Source organism: Biomphalaria glabrata, chromosome 6 (genome assembly GCF_947242115.1).
Source record: "Biomphalaria glabrata chromosome 6, xgBioGlab47.1, whole genome shotgun sequence".
NCBI classification, from domain to species: domain Eukaryota; kingdom Metazoa; phylum Mollusca; class Gastropoda; family Planorbidae; genus Biomphalaria; species Biomphalaria glabrata.
Genome location: NC_074716.1, coordinates 46,384,436 through 46,399,884, shown reverse-complemented (window position 1 = coordinate 46,399,884; position 15,449 = coordinate 46,384,436).

Genomic DNA, 15,449 nt, shown 5'->3' with positions numbered 1-15,449 from the left:
TACATTTATTAAATTAATTACACAGGTTAATTTTTAGCTCTTCTATATACACAGTGATTTGTCTTCCTTTGTGTTTTCTTTTATTTAGGCCTACTATGGTAGTCCAGCTCCGATGCTAAGAAGGGCTGTACCTTTTCAAAATGCAAATAACCTCGTTTAAAAGGGGGATATCATAATAATTGTGTTATACGGGTACATTTACATTACACTTAGGGTATCAATCCCTGCCAACTCCGTAAGATTGTTGTTGTATTGTAGTTAGCTTGTACAAAGAATATATATGAAAGAGAATTTTGTAGGAAAATAAAGCTGTAAAAAAACAACAACAAAGAAACAAATAAAACGTAATGTGCTGTTTATATTCTGTCTTTACCTGCGAGTAAATATTTTCCACTCTCTCTCAAAATATTCCCAAAAAGCTGTGTAGGTGACTTTTAAAATAGTTTAATAATATCTATTCTAAAGGTATAGAGCTTGTAATGGAAAGTTTTGCCCTCCTTAGCTAGTATATATATATATTAAAATACGTTATATTTCAAACACAGCAGGCTGTGTTTGAAATATAACGTATTTTAATATATATATATACTTGTTGGGAAGAAGCCTTACACGCTAACTTTACATTTCTGTTAAAAAATCTTCTCTTTTTTCTTATAAATAAAAAGAAGATAAGTCAGGGCTTTAGTAATTTATAGTTAAGCTATACATCTTTTCCGTCAGTTCTTCGTTTTTATTTTCTTTTTTACAAAATCAAAATCTATCTCTATCTTTTTCACAATGCACAAATGATCAATCGTACTTTATTTTTGAGAGTTTTCGCGGGGTAAAAATACGTATTGATTTAGATTGATTAATTCTTAAAAACGCCTAACTGGCATTTAGCACACCGACGTAAACCATCAACTTCCTGTTGTGTAGGGTAGTGGTAAAACATTCCTAGCATTGTTGTTGATAAATCTACATTCAAACATTTTTATGCTCATACTTAGTAGATCTATATTGTATTGCAACATTTGCTGAACACAATCATTTAATAATACTGCCGAACGCGTAGATCTAAATACTAGACTATTTAGACTACAAAATAAAAAGCTGTTATGAATGAAAATGGTTTTCTTTAAAAATGCGATTCATTCACAAACAGGATAAATTAGCCACGCCCACTCTCTTTTTTTTCAACGCCCACTCACATTGATTTTTTTTTTCTTCTACTCGACACTGCGGTAGACGAAGGTGTGGAGGCTAGTCGATATCTCTGTAGACCTGATTTGAAAAAAAAATCACTTTATGATGTCAAGCAAATTTTCGTTTAAATTTTTAATCTTAAAAAAAAAAAGGCAATATCTTCGATTCCGGGTCGGAGTTCAATCCTCGACTTTTCTTGCTTTAATTTTTGTTTTTTTTTTATTGGAGGGGATATTATAATGTTAAACGATCACTTGCCCCAGCGTTGTTATAGGGAGAGGAGGGAGGTTGAGGTTAAAATCCCCCCCTTCCAAAAAAAAAAAAAAATAAAAAAAAATAAAACTATAGGCCTAGTTTATTCCATGAGTGTAGCCAAGAGAGGTTTAAGGTTAAAACCTCTCCTAAAAAAAAATAAAGGAAAAGTTCAATCATTAAATTCCATGAGCGTAATCCAAAGGGATTTTCTAGCTAACCTCACTCCCTCCTGAATAAAAAAAAATCTACCAGTCGCTTGGCTCAATTAATAAAATACATTGCCTATATAAATGAATAAATAAATAAATATATATATATATATATATATATATAATATATATATATATATATATATATATATATACATATAGTCCTTTTCGTCACTTCACTTTCAGAATGAATATAACTTCTTTATACGTCTATGACTGATGCCAAAGGAAAACGACAAGCCGAAGATCTCTCTTCCAGATACCCTCCTTTCCCCCCACTGGCTCGCACATGAGATTTGACCATAGCGCTCTAAGCATGCCATAAGCTTAAAATATGCGTTAAATAAAAGCCTTTCAAAAAGTAATAAGATAAATTCTATACAGAGCTTTGGCGACAGAACTTGTGACCGAAAATATATACTTTGGGCTATTCATTTTGGGTGAGGACTTTCTCCATTTGGGAAAGCGTGGTCGAGAGGCCAAGTGCGCTTGAACTTGGCTTGGCTACCTAGAAGGGGGCTCGAGGTTCGACACCCGACTCGGTCAGAGTTGTGTTTACTGAGCACCCAAAGGCAGCACGAAAAACCATCTCCTAGATACCCCCTCCCCCCCACTGGTCCACAAATGAGATTGGACCAAAAGCGCTCTGAGCATGCTATAAGCATGAAAGTAGCGCTATATAAAAGCTATAATTATTATTATTATATTATTATTATTATTTAAAAGTGAAACACCGTCCACAAGCAAGGCAAAAACAAAAAAAAAATGTTTAGAGGTTTTATATCAAGTTGAATGACTTAAGCACTGATTTTCTTAGGACATCTAGTGTAACCATTTCTATAAAACTTCACAGAAATTTTTTTGCTCTTTAGCTTACACTTTGAGGAGCTTCCTGTCAGAAAATATAATTTACCGCCAGATACAAAATTCCATTTAAAAGCAAACGCGAAAATCCTTGAGATTAAAAATAGTTTAAAAAACACACACTTTTGGTAAAACAAACAGGCCCGGAATTGATTTGATATAGAAAAAGTAAAGGCTGTTGGTCGTTGTGTTGGCCACATGACACCCTCGTTAACCATAGGCCACAGAATCAGATGACATTTACATCATCTGCCCTATAGACCACAAAGTTCTGAAAGGGAAACTTACTTTTTTACTTTACTACCTGTATGTGTCTAGAGCTCTCTTGTCTTAGGGAAACTGAAGGCCAGCCAGGTTCATTTAGAACACTGACAATCCACACGATTCCAGGGACTTTCGATGGCAAAATCAGCTCTTCACTTTCACGGATGACTTGTCAACACTTTTACCAGACGATGGCGCTAATGTAATCCCCAGGTAAGTCATGTACCGAAGATGCATGTTAGGTAGCACCGATACGGCAACTATATTTCTATTGTCTTTTTAAACTTAAAAAACACTCGCGCTAAAAAAAGATAATTTTGTTCTTTATAGGTGGTCCCAATGATTACAAGTGTCAGTACTAGCTTTTAACGTGAGCATTATTATTTTAAAGACCTTGAGAACAAATGAAAACAAGAGTATATGAGCAAAGATAAAAGGGCTGAATCAGAGGCGTAGTGAGCAAAAAGTGCACCCGGGGTAAGGTATTTTAATGGCGCCCCCTTTTTTTCATGAACATCACATAGAAATATAGGCTGCGTGCCCCCCCCCTTGCCTCCATCACTACGCCTCTGGACTGAATATCATTTTTGGATCTTTTGAGTTGAGCTGCTCCACTTCTTCTGGTTATAGACCATCCAAAAAAAAATAAATTTTGTTATCATTATTCCTTAGAAAAAAAAAACAACAACTGTAAATTAAGCAATTGTAAGGGGAAATCGAAATAGATGAAAACTTGTGATTTGTTTCATTGCTAAGTGATACATCCCTGCATTAGGAATACTTCAAGACAATTCACACACATCCAAAACTTCACTTTTAGCAAGGTATATTCCAGTGGTTCCAAAACATTTGTGTCGTAGACCCTTTGCCACGTTTTCCTGTTTTCGGTAGTCCTTATTCTTACAAGGTATTCGGCGTTCGCAAATACAATCCTTCAGGGAACAGTATCAGGAAAAAGAAGAAGAGACAGGCATAGAAAGCGATGGGAAGACAACATAAAAGAAGGGACGGGCCTGCCGTTGAAAGAGGTTCTAACCAAGGCAAAAGAGAGAGAGAAGAATGGAAAAAGACGGTCGACAAATCTAGCATGGTGCCCCAACGATCCAACAGACTAAAGGTAAAGGTATGCTTTGCTAATTATGCATTTTCGAAAATTCATCACCTTCTAATAGTGTTGCTATATTTTTGACATCTATCTATATGATAATATGCGCAATGCACAGTAATACATTAATGTAAACGCTTTGATATATTTGATTTCTTGATATGGTCCAGTGTTTGAAGAGCGTCTTAGATAATAAAAGAGTAAAAAAAAAAAAAAAAAAAAATAACAATGTTGCCCCTAAGCGACGTCATAGACTTCTTGGGCAAAATAAAAAAATAAAGTTCTAATTTAACTTTTTACTGATTTTTTCACTGATTTCTAAGTTTATTAATAAAATTCAAATTCCAACGAAGCAAAATAAAACCTAGATGTATTACACCAAACATAAGTAAATACCTACCGTATTAGTAGGCCTCTCTAGTAACGGTATTCTTATAACAAGCTTCAAAATAGTAAGTTTAATAATGAGACTTATTTATAAGTTCCCCTTTTAGACCTTGCGATCTATAGAGCAGATAAAGTTAAAAGATGGGGGCTCGGTGTCTGAGTGGTTAAGCGCTTGGCTTTCGAACCTGGCGTCCTGGGCTCGAATATCGGTGAAGACTGGAAATTTGAATATTGGGATTTCCAATGCGCCTCGGAGTCCACCCAACTCTAATATGTACCTGACTTTAGTTGGGGAAGTAAAAGCGGTTATCGTTGTGCTGGCCACATTACACCCTGCTCATTAACCGTTGACCAAAAAAATAGAAGACCTTAATTATATCCAGTAATATGCTGTATTTATTAGAAGATTGGCAACTTTGCTGAAACCCTTTCCAATTAGATATAAAGATGAAAAAAAAAACATCATACATTTTCTGGTGATATTCCAATAATTCCGTGATGTGTGGCATTGTACGTCTCTAGAGATGATCTTTCCGTCTACAACTTGACCACCAGCGGCTCCCCTGCCTTCTCTTAGATATCAGACATATTTCTTTGAAGCCAGAAGAGCTGGTATCTCTTCAAATTCGCATATTATATGCGTCTTTCCGTACTTTGTTTTAAGTAGAGATCTTGTAAAACGCTCGCAAACTTCTCTTTGTGATGTTGAAGCTCAATTTGTTTAAAATTTAAAGTCTCAACTTTCGAAGACCCGTGTCTACAAGTGGCGTAGCAACCATGGCGCGAAGGGGTTCAATGAACCCGGGCCCATGACAAAAATGGGCCCACATGGACATTTTAAAAATCGAAAAAAAAAAAAAAAATTAAATGTATAAAATTTATTGAATAAATTGTTTGTGCATTTTGTGTTGCTATATTTTTGACATCTATCTATATGATAATATGCGCAATGCACAGTAATACATTAATGTAAACGCTTTGATATATTTGATTTCATGATATGATCCAGTGTTTGAAGAGCGTCTTAGATAATAAAAGAGTAAAAAAAAAAATATAACAATGTCGCCCCTATGCGACGTCATAGACTTCTTGGGCAAAAATAAAAAAATAAAGTTCTAATTTAACTTTTCTCTTTATATTTAGACATAAAGATAGACATACATTAATTATGTCTATGGACCTAAACCAATGCTGATTTCGGATATTGTTTTAGTATCTTCCTTGATGGAATACTTTAAGACATTGCAACTAAAAAGTCATTGTTCTGATTTAGTATTTAATAGAACAAGCAATCTGATGAAGTGGTTAAACAAATACATCTAGTAATCACCAAAAGTCTTCAAAGGGAAATGAACGCAAAGATACACGAATCAAGGGAAAAAAAGAAAATTTCGAAACTTTTTTTCTGCTCATTGTCTACTCCATTTGTGTGGGTTTAGTCAAAGTTAGTCAAGAAAAATGTTGGCAGCTCTTGAGCCAACTGTAGTATATCTAGAATGTAGTAAGTCATTCCAGAAATAACCTTGATATTGTGAATATTGAGTCTGCAGAAGTAGCTGGATCACGTGATGTTGATGCACACTAATGTCTTCAAGGCAGAAAATTTGAAAAAGTCGTGTAAGGATTGAGTGTCATGAGACTATTATGGACCATTGCCAAAGGTTACGGCCTTTTTGAAGAAGCCAAGGTTTGAGACAAACCTTTTTAATACAATCGTCATCCCAACGGAGACTTCCCAACAGAGACATCCCAACGGAGACATCCCAACGGACACATCCCAACGGAGCCATTTCAACGGACACATCCCAACGGAGACATTTCAACAGAGACATCCCAACGGAGACATCCCAACAGAGACATCCCAACAGAGACATCCCAACGGAGACATCCCAACAGAGACATCCCAACGGAGACATCCCAACAGAGACATCCCAACGGACACATCCCAACGGAGATATTTCAACTGACACATCCCAACAGAGACATTTCAACGGAGACTTCCCAACGGACACATCCCAACGGAGACATCCCAACGGAGACATTTCAACGGAGAATTCCCAACGGAGACATTCCAACAGAGAAATCCCAACAGAGACATCCCAACGGACACATCCCAACGGTGACATTTCAACGGAGACTTCCCAACAGAGACATTCCAACAGAGACATCCCAACAGAGACATCCCAACAGAGACATTTCAACGGAGACTTCCCAACGGACACATCCCAATGGAGACATCCCAACAGACACATCCTAATGGAGACATCCCAACTGAGACATCCCAACGGACACATCCCAACGGAGACATCCCAACAGACACATCCCAATGGAGACATCCCAACTGAGACATCCCAACGGACACATCCCAACGGAGACATTTCAACGGAGACTTCCCAATGGAGACATCCCAACAGAGAAATCCCAACGGAGACATTTCAACTGAGACATCCCAACGGAGACCTCCCAACTGAGACTTCCCAACTGAGACTTCCCAACGGAGACTTCCCAACTGAGACTGCCCAACGGAGACCTCCCAACTGAGACCTCCCAACTGAGACTTCCCAACTGAGACTTCCCAACTGAGACTTCCCAACTGAGACCTCCCAACTGAGACTTCCCAACTGAGACTTCCCAACGGAGACTTCCCAACTGAGACTTCCCAACTGAGACCTGCCAACTGAGACCTCCCAACTGAGACCTCCCAACTGAGACTTCCCAACTGAGACCTCCCAACGGAGACGTGTACAAGAGTAATATAAACGTCATCTACAAAATTTCATAGAAGTTGCTTAGAAGGATTTTAGGAGTCACAGAGATTGGGTTACAAAGAAACTCTATGCAGAACTGGCAGTCGACCACTTAATGAGCTTGTGACGAAAGTAGCATAAGGTTTGAAGGACTTGTCCTGCGACAGAATGAATTACACGTTCCAAGTAAAGGAATAATATGGAGGCAGATATGATTCAAATGCAAAACAAAAAATAATTCAAAATGTTTTGTAAAATGTTTTACATGTTTTGGATGTTCCTTCAGAGTTGAAGATAATTTAATTCTTAGTTCCAACCTCCCGCAGGACGACCGGGGATGGCAGCCGGCAGGGTATGAACCCGGGACCATCGACAAGTCAGAACGACAGTCCAGCGCGCATACCGCACGACCAGGCACCTCACCTTTTTGGAGGCTGCATACATTGCTTCAGACCGATTCTTGCACCGAACAGCTCGGAATGATGTTAGTCTAAGTAAATCTAAGAAGTTGTAACTACACTGAATGTAATGACACCATTAATTCTATAATGTATTAGCGACATAGCAATATCTTTAAAAAAAAATGTACTGATGTATACATGATGGCTAGATTTATTTTTTACTTTATGTAGAGGAGGGGCCCACCATAAAAATTTTGAACACGGGTCAACGAGTAGCTTGCTGCGCCACTGGTGTTTACATTTCATAGACCCCAATTCATTTGTTCGCTCTCATGACGAAGTCGTTGTAGACCCCTAGGGGTCTATATAGATCCTTGTTTGGTAATCACTGCTACATTCTTTCAGAGTGAAACAGTGGTTAACCTCCCTGCCGCCCCCCCCCCCCAAAAAAAAAGAAATACAATAAAAACTCGATTTAGCCTACATTGGTAGGCCTATATGTTTTGTAATCGACGTCAGTTTTTATGGGTCTTAATTGTGAAATTACCATTAGCAAATAAAATATTTCAAGTTGTTTCCCTTTGCAATGTGATATATTGCGTGCACTGCTTTGAAAAAAAAATGTTTTTAAAAATATACACACATTTATATAGTAGCAGTTTTGATGCCTCCGCGCTTTTAAAAAAATCTTTTTATTGGTTTATATTAAATATTCGCAAAAAATTTGGAAATTTCTGTTTATTTACACTTTTATTATAGACAACTAACTAGAATCAGGGCACTTAAAATGAGTAAACATTAGTGAAAAGCACCGATATCGCGTAGTCTGAACTGGGTCGTAGTTGGCCCTAAATGGACAATGCACATCTCCAAACCCTTCAATCTTGTACCTAAATGACCCTACTTTGACTTATTTTTTTAAAGCACAACGGCAGTTTTTACCTGTAATGTATCTTTGCCATCCATTTTTTTTAAATACTATTTCTTTCATGGCATGATTTGCGGTTACTCTCGAAACTCTAGCTACTAACTAAAACTAATGCTTAGTCTCTGAGTCTTTATTAGTAGGAGCTTTCCCCACCCCCCCCTTCCTGAAGATAAAAAGATTATTTAAATATTTAAACAGTTATTATTTAAAATAATCGAATATTTACCGATTCAGCTTCAGGAGGCATGAGGCGGAATGAGCGCAGGGAAATAAAAGGTGTGTGTGTGTGTGTGTGTGGGGGGGGTTACCAAGCGCAGACCGAAAATACATTTATAGATAGAACGAATTACCATTGAACCTCCCCTCCTGTCTCTCTTTAAAAAAAAAAAAAGGGCCGTTTCTTCTATTAAAGTGAGTAGTTGGCAGTGGCGTAGCTAGGGTATTTGATGCTCAGTGCGGCAGCGCCTCATGAAATTAATTAAAAAATGTAAAACAGCGAAAAGACGTGTTTTTTTTTGTCCCCAGAACGAATACAAAACGATACAACAAATGAAACTTACGTGCTTTCTTGCTGGCCAAGTGAAAAGTAAAGTTCCCCTTTCAGATCTTGCGATCTATTGGGCAGATGATGTAAAGGTCATCATAAAGACCAACCAGCTTTACTTTTCCCCAACAGGTACCCATTGCAGCTGGGTGGACTCAGAGAGGGGTCCCGATATTCGAAATCCCAGTCTTCACCGCGATTCGAGCCTAGTACGCCAGCTTCGGAAGCCAAGCGCTTAACCACTCAGCCACCGCACCTTCCATGCTGACAAAGGTATCAATAATTGTTTACAAATTTTTATATTTTATTTTTAAATTTACAAGTGAATTCTTTGCAAAATGACTGAAACTAAAAATAATCATAGTGACATTGAAATAAACTATGACTATTAGGTAGAATATATAGGTATGTCCATAAGATCTAGATATAAATGAAACTAGAGTACTGTGCAATGAAGTAACAACATGTACCATGTGTCTCATGGAAAGTGGGGGGTCTAAAAGTACGTTGCCTTGAGAGATTTTTAAAAAATGTAGTAAATTGAATTCAAGCTGGTCTACAGCTTACAATTAATGTAAGAGAGAACATAAAGATAAAAAAAGTTGCAAAAATAATTAAATTTTTATTTTACATTTTAAATACAGGTCCGGTAAAAAAAAAAAGTTCCCCTTTCAGATCTTGTGGTCCATACGCCAGATAATGTAAAGGTAATCTGTTTCTGTGGCCTACGGTTAACGAGGGTGTCACGTGACCAGCACAACGACCAACCGCCTTTACTTTTCCTCAACTAATGTCATGTACCCATTAGAGCTGTGTGGACTCATAGGCGCCGAAGATACCGAGCCAGGATCCGAGCCCCGGACCCCAGTTCGAAAGCCAAGCACTTAACGCTCAGCCACGGGGCCTCCTACATGCCCAGTAGTTAGTGTTTTTTTTCTGTATTTACACTTTTTTTTTTTACAGAGAAAGTTTGTCCCTAGTTTGATGCCCTTCACCACTTGATGCCACGTGCGGCCCGCACCACCCTTACATTGCTAGCTACGCCTCTGGAAGTGGGTATAAGAGTGTAGAAATACATCCGGTCAACATTCTAGGCTTCTTTAAACCCAGTCGAGACACAGAGGAAAGGGTTGGAGCGTAATTATTGTCCAGATGAAACCACGGCTGGAAGGGTAAAACGATATCAACACCCCCCCCACCCACAACTCCCTGCAACCCTCTCCAAAGTCTCCACGGGGTTCTCACGTCATCAGACTGGTCAACATAATTTCAGACAAGCAAATAGGGCAACCCCGGGTTAGGGAGGGTGTTTATTGTAGGCTCTCTAGTTGGAAGCCAGCAGATGTTGGCATAGGTAAAGATGAAAGCGATAAGGAAAACAAAGGAGACAGTAAGAAAGACAATATACCGGTGATAAGGATGAGTATGCAGGACAGAATGTCTATGTGTGTTTTAGAAAAATCAGTGAGAGAAAGGAAGGGAGCTCACGCTGCCAGTCTGTTTGTCAGTTTGGTTAAAAAAATGTGTAGATGTTATTTCTTCCCACACCCATTCTCGGATCAAGTTTAAACTTCGCACAATTATTCGTTGGCATAGACAAAACATGAATCAATAAACAAAGTAACCAATTAGTCAATTAATTATTTTGCTTGATACCATCAAGGGAAACTTCAGTATTCACATATACGGCTAAATTTGTAGGGTTTAGTGACTTAACTAATTCTAAACGCTCTTTCTCCCTCACGCATTCTTCGATCAAGTTAATTCTTTTAAGAACTAGTTATTACTCCTCGCATGACATGCATCATTAAAAAAAATTCATATTAATCAATTAATAATAGGTAATTATTTTTGTTTGTTTGATGTCGAATAATTGATACTTTAAACAATTATTTATTGTACCTAACAAAGCATAAATCAATTTTAAAAAATACTAAATTAGTCAATTAATTATTGGTAATTAATTATTTTGTTTGAGATCGAGTCAGAGAAATAACGTGCTCATTATTGATAGATACAGCTTTAAGGGCAGAGTTCTTCCCCTTTAGACAAGCCCCCCTTTGTAAAAAAAATATTTTTTTAAAACATGTTTTGCTTTTTGTGCATTCAGTCGTCTAGTTTCTTGGAAAGGCCCAGCATCCAATTCTTGGCCCCGGACTTACAAATACTTTGCTACGTTACTGACTCGAAGACAAAGTTTAGTCTTTAAACAGGAAGGAGTAAAGTGAAGTACCGTTCCCCTTTGAGACCTTGCGATCTGTAGGACAGATAACGTTAAGATCATCTGTTGCTTTGGCCAACAGTTAACGAGCAGTGTCATGTGGCCAGCACAACGACCAACCACCTTTACTTTCCCCAACTTAAGTCAGGTACCCGAAATCGCAGTATTCACCGAGATTCGAACCCAGGACACTTGGTTCGGAGGCTTAACCACTCGGCCACATCCCCATTAACAGAAAGGAGTGGTATTCTCTATTTGTAGCACCAAAATCCAAACTTATTTACGTGAGAACTTTTTAAACTCACTTCCTTAAGACTTTCACGTCTTCAGTTTTGTGCTATCAATATCTTTATGTTTAAGGATAATTATATCGCCCCTACATTTCCTACTATAGCTTTCTCATCTTTTTCTATGTGTCTGTATTTTATTCCTCTTTTCAGTGGGAAAAAAAAAACTGTCCACGTCTAACATGGCGCCGAACCAAACAAGAAAACTGAATATCCTTGGACACCAGCTGGAAAGAGGCTGCGGAAGACTCATATGACCGATCTCTGCAGAGAGTGCTTGCCACCATGTGCACCAACTGCGCGAGAAGACCAGAGCATAAGTCTAAGTCTGCATTTTTTACACTACCTCTATTCAAGTTAGAATTTCATGGAGGGCTGAGGAACCCTAGACGCTTATCTAAAAAAACGGCTCGATTTTTTTTTTTTTTTTTTTTTTTTTTTTAGAAATTTGAATTAAATGTATTTCGCTGAGAAAAGAATTACTAGCTCGTTGAACACACGTGGAAAACTTTAGTAAGTAAAAAAAAAATGATACAAATTTAAATTTGGCTAGATCTCGGTCTAGATCCAACATCGGATTTGAAAGGACAGTCGCGTTCTTGAAATGACTATCGCTTTCGGGAATTTCTGAATGCAAGGCTTTTTGTACAAATGCTCCTTCTTCCAGTAGTGCTATTATAGCATGGAATCCCGAGCCAGCCAGGAAAACCCAGTGACTTGGCAAATTTAAGTCTTTGGTTAAGCATGCATGATTAGATGCATGACGCTTAGGACGTGATCATCTTCTTTTTTGAAGTAACGTGTGGATTATATAAGATAAGAAGATATATAAATTATAAATTAAAATTCAGGAAAATTTTGCGCATAGTCTTTTTAGATTATATCTAAATGCTTATCATTGGAATATAATATTCTAGTGTACTAGATCTAGATCTCTACATTCGCCTAACCAGGAGTCTTTCACTGTGAGAATGAGGGAGTGGGGCGGGTTTTTATTTTATAATATTTTATTATACTTTTCATATTGCTTAAAGAATGTAGACAGGAACTTTAAAATCTTAAAAAAAAAATCTTAAAAATACTTAGCTAAATACTAGAGGAACCCTTGTCTGTATTAACGCATGCATCATTATGCGTACTAAATTAAGTTTTTTTAAAAAAAACACTAAACTACAAGGGAAAGGCAATTTGTTTGTTCCTACATTATACATTCTGGCAACCCGAAGCCAGAAATTGTGAGAATCCCTGTCTCGGTGCCAAAACGATACTGTTTAAAAACAAATCGATATGTAGGTCTATCTAAAAATGTGAAAGTGGTATCGATAGTCTATCAGTGTTTGATACTCCCAAACCAAACGATGCCAGCGTGGTTGAATACGCTGACTTGGTCGATACCACCTCGTGAGTCTTTATTGCCACCATTACCCAAGGCTAACAATAGACCGCGATTAGAGTCGGCCCTTAAAATTGTTTCCCAGGAGACTGTTTGCTCATCGCGATACTGGTTTTACTGTAGATATGTTTACACGTTTTGTGAGTGGAGGCGTGTGTGTATGTGTGTTTGTATGAATGGAGTACATTTCGAACGCGTTCCTGTGTGTATCTGTGTGTTTCTTTGCTTTTTTTCTCTCTTAGAAAAAGATTTTGATTTTTTATGTTGTAGAAGTACAGCATTGGGGACTTTCGTAAATGACGTAAAACTATAAATAGCTAACATTTCGGTGTATCTGGTGTACTGAAGTTTTGATAAGCTAGGTGGTGAAAAAAAAAGTTAATGATAATTTGTGTGCACTTCTTGGTACTGCAGAAACATTTTTTTCCTATACCTTCTCTGTCTATCTATCTATCTATCTATCTATCTATCTATCTATCTATCTATCTATCTATCTATCTATCTATCTATCTATCTATCTATCTATCTATCTATCTATCTATCTATCTATCTATCTATCTATCTATCTATCTATCTATCTATCTATCTATCTATCTATCTATCTATCTATCTATCTATCTATCTATCTATCTATCTATCTATCTATCTATCTATCTATCTATCTATCTATCTATCTATCTATCTATCTATCTATCTATCTATCTATCTATCTATCTATCTATCTATCTATCTATCTATCTATCTATCTATCTATCTATCTATCTATCTATCTATCTATCTATCTATCTATCTATCTATCTATCTATCTATCTATCTATCTATCTATCTATCTATCTATCTATCTATCTATCTATCTATCTATCTATCTATCTATCTATCTATCTATCTATCTATCTATCTATCTATCTATCTATCTATCTATCTATCTATCTATCTATCTATCTATCTATCTATCTATCTATCTATCTATCTATCTATCTATCTATCTATCTATCTATCTATCTATCTATCTATCTATCTATCTATCTATCTATCTATCTATCTATCTATCTATCTATCTATCTATCTATCTATCTATCTATATAATTAGTTTAAACTTAGAGTAATGAAATAGTTGCAGAAAGAAGTTATAAAAAAACTAAACGCTAAGATCCTATTGAAAAGCTCCAACAAAAAAAGGCCGGTCTCAACATGTGGGCTAATGAGGCTTGGTCTGAAAAGAAATTGATGAAAAGAAACTAAATCGCTCTCCCAGAAAGGAAGCGCCGGCTACATACGGTCAGTTGGGCAACTGATTTACACAATTGAAAACCACAGGGCGATGGTGTCCATGTATCGCTGACGTTTCTTCCATTCGGCCATCAGCGTCTTCTCGCTCGGTCAGTCTCACGATAGCCTTGCCGAGAGTCATTAACCCTTTGGCTGGTCTGAAGTGTCCAGCGTGAAGTGATCATCGATCGACCAGTTGCGTGCCTCTCCCCCTCTCTCGCTCCCCCCCTCACTCATAACCTCTGATTAATTCCGTTACTCTTAGCCCCCCCCCCCATAACTCGCTGACCAAGCGCCTTGCCCTTTCATATCTACGCACGTCTATCTAAATATAGAAAATGTATAATCTACAGCGACTTCCCCCCCCCTTTTTTTCATCCTACACACAACCATTTCATTAGAAGTCTACAATGTCCTGCAGCTTAGAAATGGGGATACACTGGACCTGGTGGCTTAATGGTGTAGTGCTCAGCTGTCAAACTAAAGATCAAAGAAGATCAATCTGGGTTGACAAATTCCAGGGCCCGTAGTATGTTTTTAAACAAAAGCAACAGCAACAATAAAATTACATGTTTACTGTCTAAACAGTAGTTAGTTCCAATTAGAGCTGGGTTTGCTCAACCTTATGGCCATCATTTGGGAACATTCATAAAGATCATGAACTCTTCAGAACAAAAAATAGTTTCGAGATGGATTGTGAACCAAGCACCTTTAAGTCAGCAGCCAAGTGCTCTACTACAAGGCCACAATGTCCGTGTATGATGGAGTTAATGTTTCGCGAATTCCTCTAAAAATACTCTAAAGTGATAAGTTTGTTGTACAGTTGGGACACAAGTTCCCTTACAGTTTATAGAATCTGTAATTCTTTGCTTCATTACTCAACAATTTTAGCCAGTGCTAGAAACTCAAAATTTTTGGTAATCTCGTTTTCAATTTTGTAAATTTTGTTTTCAACTTTGGAAATATCGTTTCAATCATAGACATAAATAAATATAGACTGGCCGATTAAAGAGTTTTATGAAACAAAAATTTGTGACTTGCAATTTTGTGTACTTTATTATAGAGCATTTATGGGCAGTATAAAAGTTAAGTATTCATATCTATTTCAGCCGTAACCTATATAAGTATTACAATATTTTCACTAGTGTTTTTTTTTAATTCTCTCAGCGTGAAGATCATGAAATTTTTCATAATTCGGAAATCCGAATACAATAGATATACATGTTTTCAAGTTACATGAAGTTACTTCCTTTTTCCAGTTCAATTTTTCGGGAGATCACTCTTTTTGTAAACTTTTAAACCTTGGAGTTATCGTTTCTAATCATAAAATCTCGCTTGTAACTTTTGGGGGTTTCGAGTCGATCATTTAAATCATATTCTATTATTTAAT